The following is a 13,028-nucleotide window of genomic DNA, read 5'->3' on the forward strand; positions in this document are numbered from 1 at the left end:
TCATCGCACCCCATCTCCGAGATGTCATCAACTGCTCGTTCAACTCTGCCACCTTTCCAGAAAGCTGGAAACACGCCGAACTCAGCGCCCTCCTGAAGAAACCGACAGCAGACCCCTCGGATCTCAAAAACTACCGACCCATATCCCTCCTCCCATTCCCGGCCAAAGTCATCGAGAAAGCCGTCAACAACCAGCTTGCCGCCTTCCTTGAATCCAACAACTCCCTCGATCCATCTCAATCCGGGTTTCGAGCCAAACACAGCACCGAAACCGCCCTCATTGCAGCGACTGACGACATCCGAACACTACTGGACAACGGTGAAACAGTGGCCCTCATTCTACTCGACCTCTCCGCCGCTTTCGACACAGTCTGCCACAGCACCCTTATACAACGCCTCAGCAGCATCAGCATACAAGGAAAAGCCTTGGACTGGATCACCTCATTCCTCGCTGGGAGAACTCAAAGAGTCCGACTTCCCCCATTCAACTCTGAGGCTACTGAAGTCATCTGTGGCGTACCACAAGGATCTTCACTCAGTCCCACCCTCTTCAACGTTTACATGAGTCCACTCGCCTCCATCGCGCGTCATCACAACCTTAACATCATCTCCTACGCCGACGACACCCAACTTATCTTTTCCCTCACCAAAGACCCTAACACCGCCAAGAACAATCTCCACGAAGGCATGAAAGAAGTAGCCGAATGGATGAAACATAGCCGCCTAAAACTCAACTCAGACAAAACAGAAGTGCTCATCCTAGGATCTTCCCCCTCTGCCTGGGACGACTCTTGGTGGCCTTCCGCCCTGGGCACATCACCCACACCCACAGACCATGCACGTAACCTTGGCTTTATCCTAGACTCATCTCTCTCGATGTCCAGACAAGTCAACGCAGTCTCATCCTCCTGCTTCAACGTACTTCGCATTCTCAAAAAGATCTTCCGCTGGATCCCCCTCGAGACAAGAAAGACTGTCACCCATGCACTGGTCACCAGTCAACTGGATTATGGTAACACACTATACGCCGGAATCACAGCAAAACTACAGAAAAAACTACAACGCATCCAAAACGGATCAGCGAGACACATATTAGACATTCCTCACCAAGACCACATCACCGGACACCTAAAAGACCTCCACTGGCTTCCCGTCAACAAAAGAATTACATTCCGCCTTCTCACCCACGCACACAAGGCCCTTTACAATCTAGGACCCGAATGCCTCAACACTCGACTGTCCTTCTACAAACCCACCCGACAACTAAGATCATCCAATCAAGCCCTCGCCTCTGTCCCGCGCATCCGAAAATCCACCATGGGTGGCAGATCCTTCTCCTTCCTTGCTGCCAAGACCTGAAACTCACTCCCCACTCACCTCCGACTTACTCAAAACCACATCTCCTTCAGAAAAGAACTTAAAACCTGGCTATTCAACAAATAATGAACCCCTTCCCCAAGCGCCTTGAGACCCTCTGGGTGAGCAGTGCGCTATACAAATGCCCGAACTTGAACTTGAACTTACCTAAGTACAGCATCCCCTGACCACATCTGTTTCCACAGAATACCCTCTCTGTGGCTTAATACTTCTTCAATTTCAAAATAGTAACCATTATGGTAAACGTAGAAGGATGTTTTAATCTTACATTGGAAAGCAAAGGAGCAGATTTGTTTTAGAGGTGCATAAAGCTGTTTGCAGGCAGATCTCAGTTAAATGAACTATATTTGTGCTCTTCTGAATGGTGAGACCCTCAGAATGAGTTACTGTGTAGACATACCATCTTTCTTTTTTAATTCTTTAATTTCCTTTTGTCAGTAGTTGCATATTCCTGCATGAACCGGCTCTGAATTCATTTTTTTGTAGGTTAAATATGAGGAAATGATAAAATATGTTTAGAAGGACATGTATATTGTCTATAAAATATATCTGTATTCCTTGTAAACAACTACATACAAAGGTAATGAATTAAGACATTTTAACGTAAGTAGCATTGTAAATCCTTCAACAATGGGGCAAATATGTAAAGCAAACACAACTGCATGTAGCAGCAGACATGAGATCTATATTCATGTACAGAGTCAGCCTTATGCACAGGAGAGTGAATGATTCTAAGGCTGTGTTTTCCAGGTGCATTTTTTACATTCCCTGAGCTGGGAGAACACTCACCCTCCTTATGTGAACCGTGTGATCGTCACAGGCAGCTGTTATGTGGAAGATGGCATAGTGATTTAAGGGTTAATATTGTCATGAGGCTCATCATATGTGCTATCTCCTGGACAGATATGGACCAATTGGGAGTCAACCAAAATTTAGCAGTTAGCTATTGGACAGCTCTCTGAGTTACAATGTGCAATGCTTAATAGTTCATCTTGTATCAACTGCATGCCTCCTCCAATAATGGTGGAACATAACCAGTAGACCTTGCAGTAAAAAACATGCTTGTGTTGACGATTTGTTATTTAAATCACATTGCCTATAGAGTGTAATAAACAACAAGCTGTTTCTTGGTGGATAAACAACTAACTGAAGCCTCGCTCAACAAGAAACTCAGTGACAACGAATAATAGCCAAATTTCCAGTTTTATTTAAGAGAAAATCCTCTCTGGTGATTCACTGAGAAACTCCAGCTGGTCGGGGGCAACACTCTAACAAGCATTGGCATAGCCATTAGGTCTCGCTTTGGGACCTTCTAAGTATTTAGTTATGCAGCACAATATCCTTGGTGCAACAACATCAACTGTTGCATGGCTAAACACTTCTAAGGTCCCAAAGGCGAGACCTATTGGCTATGCCAATGCTTGTTATTTTTTGTTCTTGGGGGAAACCGGGCTAGTGCCAGGAGGGTCATGGGTGAGTGGCAGGGAGGTGAGGAGTGAATGCCAGGAGGGACAAGGGTGTATGTCAGGCCATGGGGGTGAAGGGTGAGTGCCAGAGAGATGAGACGTAAAAGTCGGGAGGGTCAAGGGTGAGTGCCAGGGAGGGGAAGGGTGAGTGCCGAGAAGGGGAAGTATGAGTGCCAGGGGTGAGGGGAAGCTGCCGGGCCAGGGGGGTGAAGGGCTAGTGCCAGGGAGATGAAGGTTGAGTGCCATGGAGGTGAGATGTAAGAGTCAGAGGGTCAAAGGTGAGTGCCAGGGAGGGGAAGGGTGAGTGCAAGGGGTGAAGGGTAGCTGCCAGGCCAGGGGGATGAACGGCTAGTGCCATTGAGGTGAAGGGTGAGTGCCCAGGGGGCGAGTAGTGAATGCCAGGAGGGACATGGGTGAGTGTCAGGGAGGTGAAGGATATGTGCCAGGGAAGGGAAGTATTTGTACCAGGAGGGTCGAGGGTGAGTGTCAGGGAGGTGCCAGTTGAGTGTCAGGGAGAGTCAATGCTGAGTGCCAGAGAAGGAGAAGGGTGAGTGCCAGGTGCGAGGAGTGACTGCCAGGCCTGAGGGGTGACGGGTGAGTGCCAGGGAGGTAAGGGGTGAGTGACAGACTGCAAAAAGTAGTGAGCTGGGGTCTACAAGGAGGTGCGGAGACCATCACCCAGTGTGTGCCAGGCTGGGATGCACCAGTACCGGGCCAGACTTGGGTGGATGCAAGAACCTCTGAAAGGCGGGTGCCAAGTCACTCGTAACTTTAGTACAGGAGCGGGGTGTGCAGGAGAGAGTAACATCTTCAAACAAGAAACTATTCAAAATCCTGAAAACTCCACTTTATGGTCTTGCAACCTTATGTGGAAATTAATTAGCAAATGAATGGGCTTCCGTAGCGGACTTGCAGCTTGTTCCAGCAACTTATTGAGGTAAAGTTTCCATTTCAAATAAGCCAAAGCTAACACAATTTGAATTAGTAACGGTAAGATTTGCAATAAACTAGCAACAAGTTGAAAAAGCACACCAGAACTGAACCAAGGATACAGAATAATAAAAATGCGGGCAATATTGGTCGCCTTTTCACAGCTGACAGCCAAAAAACAGGGTGTTGTGGAGACTCAGATTCTTGTGGAATCAGATTTTTTAAGAGTCGATTTTCCATAACATTTTATTTTAAACAACTCTTTTGAACTCACTAGCATATAGTGCCATGCGAGTGCCACTGCCCTTCTCCTAAGACACAACCTCTGTGAAACAAACTGATTAGAATAACTGTTTGCTGTTTAAAACTAAGTGGGGCACGAATGCAGGTTAGTATTCTGGTTATTGCTTGAAGGAAGCATAACAAACCTGGATACCTTTGTCTGTACCACTGATATCTATGTGGATCGGAGAAACTGCATGGAGTGGTATGGTTGACAGGATACATGTAGGTTGCTTAAATATTGTAGAGATTGGATTGTCAAGCAATAGGAAACAAGAGTGAATGCTGAATACAACTAGAAACGTGAACACTTTCACGGCAAACGCGGACATGAAAGTAAAAATTATCACGTGAAAGTGAAACTTAACGCGCTACCTTGCTGAGAGGAGGCTGATAGGCAGTGAGTGGCCGAGGGCGGGGTGTGCTTGCTTGGGTGTGGTTATGTGGTTGGGTGTGGTTGTGTGTGTGGTTGTGGTTGTGTAGTTGGGTGTGGTTGTGTGTGTTATTGTGGTTATGTAGGATACTTGTAAAGCGCACAGCTGCCCATCACCGGGGCGTCCCGGTGCTGTATAATGCTGTGGAACCCTTCCTGGCTCTCCCTGTGAGATGCCCCAAGGTGAAGCCAGGCATCCCAGTGTTGTAGGGGCCGTTGTGGAGATTAAGCAAGCTATTGCCCAGAGTTGCAGCGTGGGACCCCATGATTAGAGTAGGTGCCGAGGCGAGAATTATCGAGTCCGCAGACAAATGAGCCCAAGACCCTGCCGCGTCGGGAATTGAACCCTGGTCCCGGGCCAGACCTCTGCATCAGGGTCTGCCCCTCCAACCATTGAGCCACACCACGTGGTTGTGTGTGTGTGTGGTTGGTTGTGGTTGGTTGTGTGTGTGGTTGTGGTTGTGTGTGTGTGTGGTTGTGTGTGTATTGTGGTTGTGGTTGTGTGTGTGTGTGTGTGTGTGTGTGTGTGTGTGTGTGTGTGTGGTTGTGTGTGTATGTGTGGTTGTGTGTGTGGTTGTGTGTGTGTGGTTATGTGTGTGATTGTGTGTGTTTGGTTGTGGTTGTGTGTGTGGTTGTGTGTGTGTGTGGTTGTGTGTAGTTGTTTGTGTGTGTGGTTTTAGGTGGTTGTGTGTGGTTTTTTGTGTGTGTGGTTGTGCGTGTGGTTGTGGTGTGTGTAGTTGTGGTTGTGTTTGTGGTTGTGTGGTTGTTGTGTGTGTTGATGTGTGTTTGGTTGTGTGTGTTTGTTGTTCTGTGTGGTTATGTTTGTTTGGTTGTGTGGTTGTGGTTGGATGTATGGTTGTGTGTGTTGTTATGTGTGGTTGTGTGTGTGGTTGTGGGTGTGGTTGTGTGTGTGTGGTTGTGGGTGTGGCTGTATGTGTGTGGTTGTGTGTGTGTGTGGTTGGGTGTTTGTGGTTGTGTTTCTTTGTGGTTGTGTGTGGTTTTGTGTGTGTGGTTTTGTGTGTGTGGTTGTGCTTGTGTGTGTGTGTGGTGTGTATGGTTGTGGTTGTGTGGGGTTGTGTGTGTGGTTGTGTGTGTGTGTGGTTGTGTGTATGGTTGTGTGTGTGATTGTGTGTGTGGTTGTGTGTGTGGTTGTGTGTGTGGTTGTGTGTGGTTGTGTGTGTGGTTGTGTGTGTGTGGGTGTGGTTGTGTGTGTGGTTGTGTGTGGTTGTGTGTGTGGTTGTGGTTGTGTGTGTGGTTGTGTGTGTAGTTGTGTGTGGTTGTTTGTGTGTGTGTGGTTGTGTGTGTGGTTGTGGGTGGTTGTGTGTGGTTGTGTGTGTGTATGGTTGTGTGTGTGGTGGTGTGTGTAGTTGTGGTTGTGTGTGTGGTTGTGTGGTTGTTGTGTGTGTGGTTGTGTGTGTTTGTGGTTGTGTGTGGTTGTGTGTGTGGTTGAGTGGTTGTGGTTGGGTGTATGGTTGGTTGTGGGGTTGTGTGTGTGGTTGTGGGTGTGGTTGTGTGTGTGTGGTTGTGGGTGTGGCTGTATGTGTGTGGTTGTGTGTGTGTGTGTGTGGTTGGGTGTTTGTGGTTGTGTTTCCTTGTGGTTTTGTGTGTGGCTTTGTGTGTGTGTGTGTGGTTGTGTGTGTGTGGTTGTGTGTGTGTGGTTGTGCTTGTGTGTGTGGTGTGTGTGGTTGTGGTTGTGTGGGGTTGTGTGTGTGGTTGTGTGTGTGTGGTTGTGTGTATGGTTGTGTGTGTGGTTGTGTGTGTGTGTGTGGTTGTGTGGGTGTGTTTGTGTGTGTCTGGTTGTGTGGTTGTGTGTGGTTGCATGTATGTGGGTGTGCGTGGTTGTGGTTGTGTGTGTGGTTGGGAGTGTGGTTGTGTGTGTGGTTGTGTGTGTGGTTGTGTGTGTGTGGTTGTGTGTGTGGTTGTGTGTGTGGTTGTGTGTGGTTGTGTGTGGTTGTAGTTGTGTGTATGGTTGTGTGTGTGTGGTCGTAGTTGTATGTTAGGTTGTGTGTGTGGTTGTGGTTGTGTGTGTGGTTGTGGTCATGTGTGTGTGGTTGTGTGTGTGTGGTTGTATGTGTGTGTGGTTGTGTTTGTGTGTGGTTGTGTGTGTGGTTGTGTATGTGGTGTGTGTGGTTGTGTGTGATTGTGTGTGTGGCTGTGGGTGTAGTTGTGGTTGTGTGTGTGTGTGTGGTTGTGTGTGTGGTTGTGTGTGTGTTTTTGTGGGTGTGGTTGTGTGTGTGTGGTGTGTATGTGTGGTTGTGGGTGTGGTTGTGTGTGTGGTTGTGTGTGTGTGGCTGTGGTTGGGTGTGGTTGTGGTTGGGTGTGGTTGTGTGTAAGACAACAAAAGTGAAAGCGCTTGTAAGATAAAAGACGGCAAAAGTGAAAGCGCTTGTAAGCCCAAATTAACTCGAGACGTGGCAGGGGAGAGGCGCAGGCAGGGAGCAAGGGAGAGGAAAGACAGTTGGTGCTGAAGGCTGGCGGTTTGCGTGTGCACGCTTGTGTGAACGCAAGCTCTAGGCCAGCCAGTAGCACTTTGAAAGCTCAGCTACTAATTGTCTCTCCGTGCAATGCATGCGCTGGCTCAGCGAGACCTAAAAAGCATGTCCTCACATCAGTGTCCTATAGAAAAAGAGAACCGGGAGTAGCATCTGTCTCACCAAAAAAGAGCTGGGGAGGGGAGATATCTCCTAATCTTCTATGAATGATGGGTTCTTGCATTACACTGTGTGGCAGATGATGCAGAGAGCATTAGTAACGTTTCTGCCCGCAATGTTTAGTTAATGGAGCTTCTTCAGTAAAGCGGATGTGAAAAGAATGGGGGCAGAGAAATGTCTAGGCACTGCATTTTGTAAGAGTTGCAGATAAGCTACTGTGCAAGCCAGATACTTCACAGTCCAGTGTATAGCACTTTCAAGACATGTTGTGAGATAATCAGGACTCAAGTTCCTTGATGAGCAATATTATCACATTGACATAGAACTGTTGTGACATTAATGCAAAACTATATGTTGTGACATTTGTAGCTAAGCGTGTAGGGCGCTGAAGGCTTTGTCTTCCATGTAAGGTGTTGTTGGTCGACTGGAGTTTGTGTGAAATGTGTGCAATGTTCATCACTAGACAGTAGATCTGTCTTTTTGATGATGTATTTCTCAGCTTCCCATAAAAAAAACATGAAGAGCATCACATGGAAGATGCCTCCCGGTTGAAATGCCATTTTATTAAAACAGAAACTTCCAAAAGGAGTGAAAGCAACACTAGGGCCCCTATTACGATGTCGGTTGGAGTTGCCTTTGACTGACACCGTCTTGGTGTGGGAACCGACCGACCATAGGTTGGCGGCTCCAAACACCGTATTTCAATGGGACCGCACATGGTGCAGTCGCAAACTTCCATTTCTCTGTCAGAGCTTGTACGGCGGGCGGAAACCGACCTCAGCACAAGCTTCCATTGAGAATTGGGAGCAACTGTAAGTCCCTGCAGCATGCAGGGGTGATGCCAGGTAATCGTTTCTTAAACCATTATTTGTACAAGAGAGAATAATTTACCATCAGGAGGTTTTTGAATTTTTGTATGAATTAGGGGGCGCAAGAGTATGCCACAGGTTTACCCTGTTTCCCTACAGATAATCTGTGTTAGAGTTTTCTTAGGTGATTCAGTAAACCGGAAAACTCGATAAGGGTTAGTGCACTATACATAGCTCGTCGCTTTGTTTATTGGTGGCTTCATGGTCATGTGTAAAAAATGGTCATCAGAACTGGATTTTAACCTTACAGTCATTAATTTGTCTGGTATATTTATGCCTGACGTTAGCACATAATTTTATTTTATCCACGATTTATGTTTTATTTTAACTTCTCTGGCACTGTGTGAATTTTTGTTTTAAGAGATCGAACTTTTAATAATACTGTAGTAATTTAGTGTAACATTTTGTGCTTTTTTGGCTCAGGCAATCTGTGCTGAATAAAGCTTTTATGATGATGGCGACTCTGCAAACATACTGTGTTTTGTTCTTGCTTCACAGAGGTGTGCCATTAATGACTCAGGAAATCTGCCAGGGAGACTTCCATCCCTGGAGATAACTTATTATTATTAGCTGTACCTGCACCTACGCTGGCGTCCCCTGGAGGAAGTGTCCTCATTTAACTTCGTGAGAATGCTGAATATGAAAACCTTTAGCTGCCGCTTGTTTCATCTTACGACATGAGCCAAATTCCTCTTTCAGTGCAACCAGAGCATTTTCTGCTGTCACTCTTTCCACAATATATATAAACAAAAAGAGAGAAATGGAAGTCGCAGCTTCCACTCTTATTCCCAACCTAGTAGGTGACATGCTTCATCATTTGTCAAGGCGTGCCATTGGAACGAATCCCAATCCTTTCTCAAGTACGTTCTTCTCTGTGGGAGTGAGGGTAAGTTTGGATAGATTTGTCACCAGACTCTCTGGTTGCTTGGTCCCGCTGTCTGCTCCTTGGCCCGGCTGCAGGTGTTGTTCCCCACTGGGCCTTTTTGTTGTCAGTGGTAACCCTCACTCCCACAGAGAAGAACGTACTTGAGAAAGGATTGGGATTTGTTCCAACGGCACGTCTTGACAAATTCCGTCTCCATTGTGAGTTGTCCACTGTAGAAACCGGTAAGAGACCGAAATCCATCTTTTGCTCACCACCCCACATGACTCCAGTAGAGATTTTGACCTTCGAACAAGCAGTCTTTAATGATTGAGAGAAATTTGAAGACCCAAATGTATTTAAGAACCTGAATGCGAATGAGTTCCTCAGCCTCTAAAACCTACAGAAGAATGCCACTATCGTAATTAGGCCGGCAGATAAAGGGGGTGGTCTGGTAATCATGGACAAAGCAGATTATGATATAGAATGCCGACGCCTCATGAATGACAAGAGGAACTACACCCCTCTAGCCACTGACCCCACACCTGCACTCAAATTAGAAATGGCAAACATTGTGAACTGTGCCAAAGCAAATGGCTATATTTCTACACACGAGGCAGATTTCCTCCCTATGGGTGACAGTGTCATCCCTTAATTCTACACTCTACCAAAGACAAATACAAACAAGATCCCGCCACCAGGACGCCCTATAGTGTCTGGAATCGGATTCTTGCTGGAACCACTGTCTAAATTGTGCGATTTTTTCTTAAAACCACTAATACAAAAAACCTCAACCTACATCAAAGATACCAAGTCCTTACTAACAATCTTGTAGAATACCTCTGTAGAAGATGACTCAACTATACTGTTCTCAATGGACATTGAAAGTCTCTACACGAGTATCCCACAAGATGCGACTATAAGTGTACTAGAGAAGGCACTTGCAGAGACACCATGGGAGTATAATACCCCATAACAGTTTATCATTGAATGTGCCACTTTAGCTCTAAAAAAGAACTTTTTTGAGTATGAGGGCAAACTGTTCCTACAAACCACGGGCACTTCCATGGGCAGCACCTTTGCCCCAAGCGTGGCAGGCTTGTACATGTACGATTTCGAACAGAAATATATCTTGGATGAAGGCAATCCGTTCACGTCCTACATGTGGTGAGAATCTAAGGTTCACCCATACCCATGATGCAAAGGAGATGTTTTTTCTGGATGTAACCATCAAGAGGGAGGGAGGCAGACTAACAACAAAAACGTACTATAAGCCCACGGCAAAGCATCATCTTTTAGCCTTTACGAGCTTTCACTCTAGAAACCTCCGTGAGAACCTCCCATATGAACAGTATTTGAGGATAAGGAGGAACTATAGTAGCACAGAGGACTACCGCTCCCAAGCTATGGATTTATCTAGAAAACTTTGCAACCGTGGTTATACAGAACACATTCTTAACAAGAGTTACAAACGAGCAAGAAACCAGCCCCGTGAAGTACTCTTGGAAGACAACACGAGGACTGAAGAAAGGACACCGTTGACATGCGTGACTAAATATAGCACAGCCTCAAATGCAATCACGAAGTCTATCAATAGACACTGGAAGATCATTGAAACCGGCAAAAGGAAATGGGAGACACCACTCTTTTCCTTTCAAAGAGCAAGAAGCATTAGAGACTGTCTGGTGCACACCCAACCAAAAAGACCCAAGGTTAACAACAGTCCCTCAGTACTAAATGCCTGGGGCCTCATTTATGAGAAATGACGCATCACTGCGTGAAAGCAGCGATGCGTCACTTCTCAGTGCTCACTCCTTGCGACATACCTGATGCGTCAGATTTAATGTATGACGCATCATGTCGCAAGGAGTTACAGATACATCAGTATTTCTGACGTATCTGTAAGCGCAAAAGTGGCGCATTGCTGGAGTGTGTCACAAATGTTACGCAACGCCAGCAATGCATCCTTTCACATGGGGCAATCCCCATGTGAAAGGGCCTGCATCAGTCTTACCCCTGCTGTGAGGTGGTGCAGGATTTTGACGCAACAGCGTCCTAGAAGTGACGCAGTGAAATTTCATAAATTTCACAGAGTCACTTCTACAAGGCTTTTTGCGGGGGAATGCCCCCTGCATACATTATACCTGACAAATAATGTAGTGCAGGGGTTTACAAAGTGACGCATCTGCTTAGATGCGTCACTTTGTGAATAGTGCACAACAGGAGGCATGTTTCACACCGTCAATGCGTTACAAAAAGTGACACATCAGAAGCGCAAAACTGACGCAAGGCCTCATAAATGTGGCCCCTTACTGAATGTAGTGGGCCACTTTCCTTGTGGCATTTGTAGTGTCTGTCACCTTACCTCTGCCACAAAGACACTTGCTCTAGAGCCTAATAAAATCTAGACCCAGAGAGCCCATACGAACTGCAACTCAAGCAACGTGATATACCTTATCACTTGCCCATGTGACTTAAAGTACCTTGGTATGAACACCACGAAGATTAAGCAGCTGATATGTGAACATCGGAGCAATACCGCTGCAAAAAAAACACGACTAAGATAACAGAACTCTTTATTCAGTTTAATCATACCACTAATGACATTCACTGGACTGTGATTGAACAGCCGAAGCAGGGCAAAAACACACAGGGTGCCCTTTTTGAAAAAGAACCACGCTGGGTATACCGTCTGGGTACCGACAAACAGGGTCTGAATGACAATATTCTGTGGGGCTCAGTACTGAAAAGATGAAGCAGACCGCCTCAGCCAGCATGATTTTCCATAATATGATTGCTGCAAAAACCTCGAGCAGAGGGGACAATAGGCTATCTCTCCTGCTTTAAGTTGCCCTCGAATTGAGTGCGGGCACAGCTACATAGCATGCAAAAACACAATGCGCATACTAAAAAATATATATGTTCCTTAGCTATTTGTCATGTCTAAAGCAATTTATCAGCTCAGAGCAAATGTAATGCGCCTGCAAGTAGCCACACAATCTACCGCTAATCTGATTCTTTATATCAGAGCCCGCCGCAGCGAATAAAAGCACCCTCTGTCACATCATTCAGCAAATGAATGAACTGACATCATTGTGGGTGTGCATGCGCCTGTTTCTTCCTATGCATGCACACAGGCTCATGAGATTAGCTGTGCACTGCTCTCCGACGCACGCGTAGGCGTCTGCACGCTTTCACGTGATAGCGTCATATCTACATCTGACCACTACCGGCGCCAGTTACAAATAGATTCACTAACGGCCCGGCTTTACCATCAGAGTCCCAGACATGGGCACAACCTAGGCACAACGCGGGCAGTGAACTATGGAGTAGTAAGTGGAGAAGTGTGGCTCAATGAATGGAGCGGCAGACCCTGATGCAGAGGTCTAGCCCGGGACCAGGGTTCAATTCCCTGCCTCGGCGGGTCTTGGGCTCAAAATTCCACGGACCTGATAATTCTCGCCTCAGTGCCTAATCCAATCATGGAGTCTGCAACTCTGTGCAAAAGCTTGCTTAATCTCCACAACGGCCCCCACAACGCTAAGGATGCCTGGCCTCCACCTTTGGGGTGCCCAGGAGTGGACGCCTCACAGGGAAAGCCAGGATGGGTTCCACAGCGGAATTCGTACAAGCGCCTTGAGACCCTTGCGGGTGAGTAATGCGCTATACAAGTATCAATTTACATTACATTTTTACAATTTACATTACCTTCAACCAACACGACAACATAAGGTATTTAGTAGCCATGTTACATGGTAGTGTTTCTTTACTTTCTTTACTTTCTCCCTGTGCCCGCTAGCGTGTGACTATTAGACACCGCCTCCCGCCGAGACCCATGAAGTAAAACTTCGCCACAACAAATGTAAGCTTTTTCTCCATTATTGTTTTTATCAGACGGCCACACATGCGGCCTTTCCCACAAGGTAGCATCATGGCGTTCTCATGCAAGACTTGTTTGACTTTAAAACAGGCACTTAGAGATTTCATTGGCGCCATGGTGAGTATACTTCACATACTCAATCACGATCAAGTATAAATTTTACTTTGATCAATTGTTAACTTAAATAGGCACAATACTTTTTAGTGCCATGACATAGCCACAGCCACTGAATCACATTTGGTTGTAGCCTAAAGAAATCACGTCATTAATCACTGACGG

At 46.4% G+C, this 13,028-nt stretch overlaps 1 protein-coding gene across 1 annotated transcript in view; it reads left to right on the plus strand.

Moving 5' to 3' along the window:
- Positions 1 to 13,028, plus strand: part of LOC147669145 (kyphoscoliosis peptidase-like) — a 128,982-nt gene that overhangs the window by 55,186 nt on the left and 60,768 nt on the right. The window lies entirely within an intron of this gene.

This window comes from Lissotriton vulgaris, unplaced genomic scaffold (assembly GCF_964263255.1).
Source record: "Lissotriton vulgaris unplaced genomic scaffold, aLisVul1.2 SCAFFOLD_3715, whole genome shotgun sequence".
NCBI lineage: Eukaryota > Metazoa > Chordata > Amphibia > Caudata > Salamandridae > Lissotriton > Lissotriton vulgaris.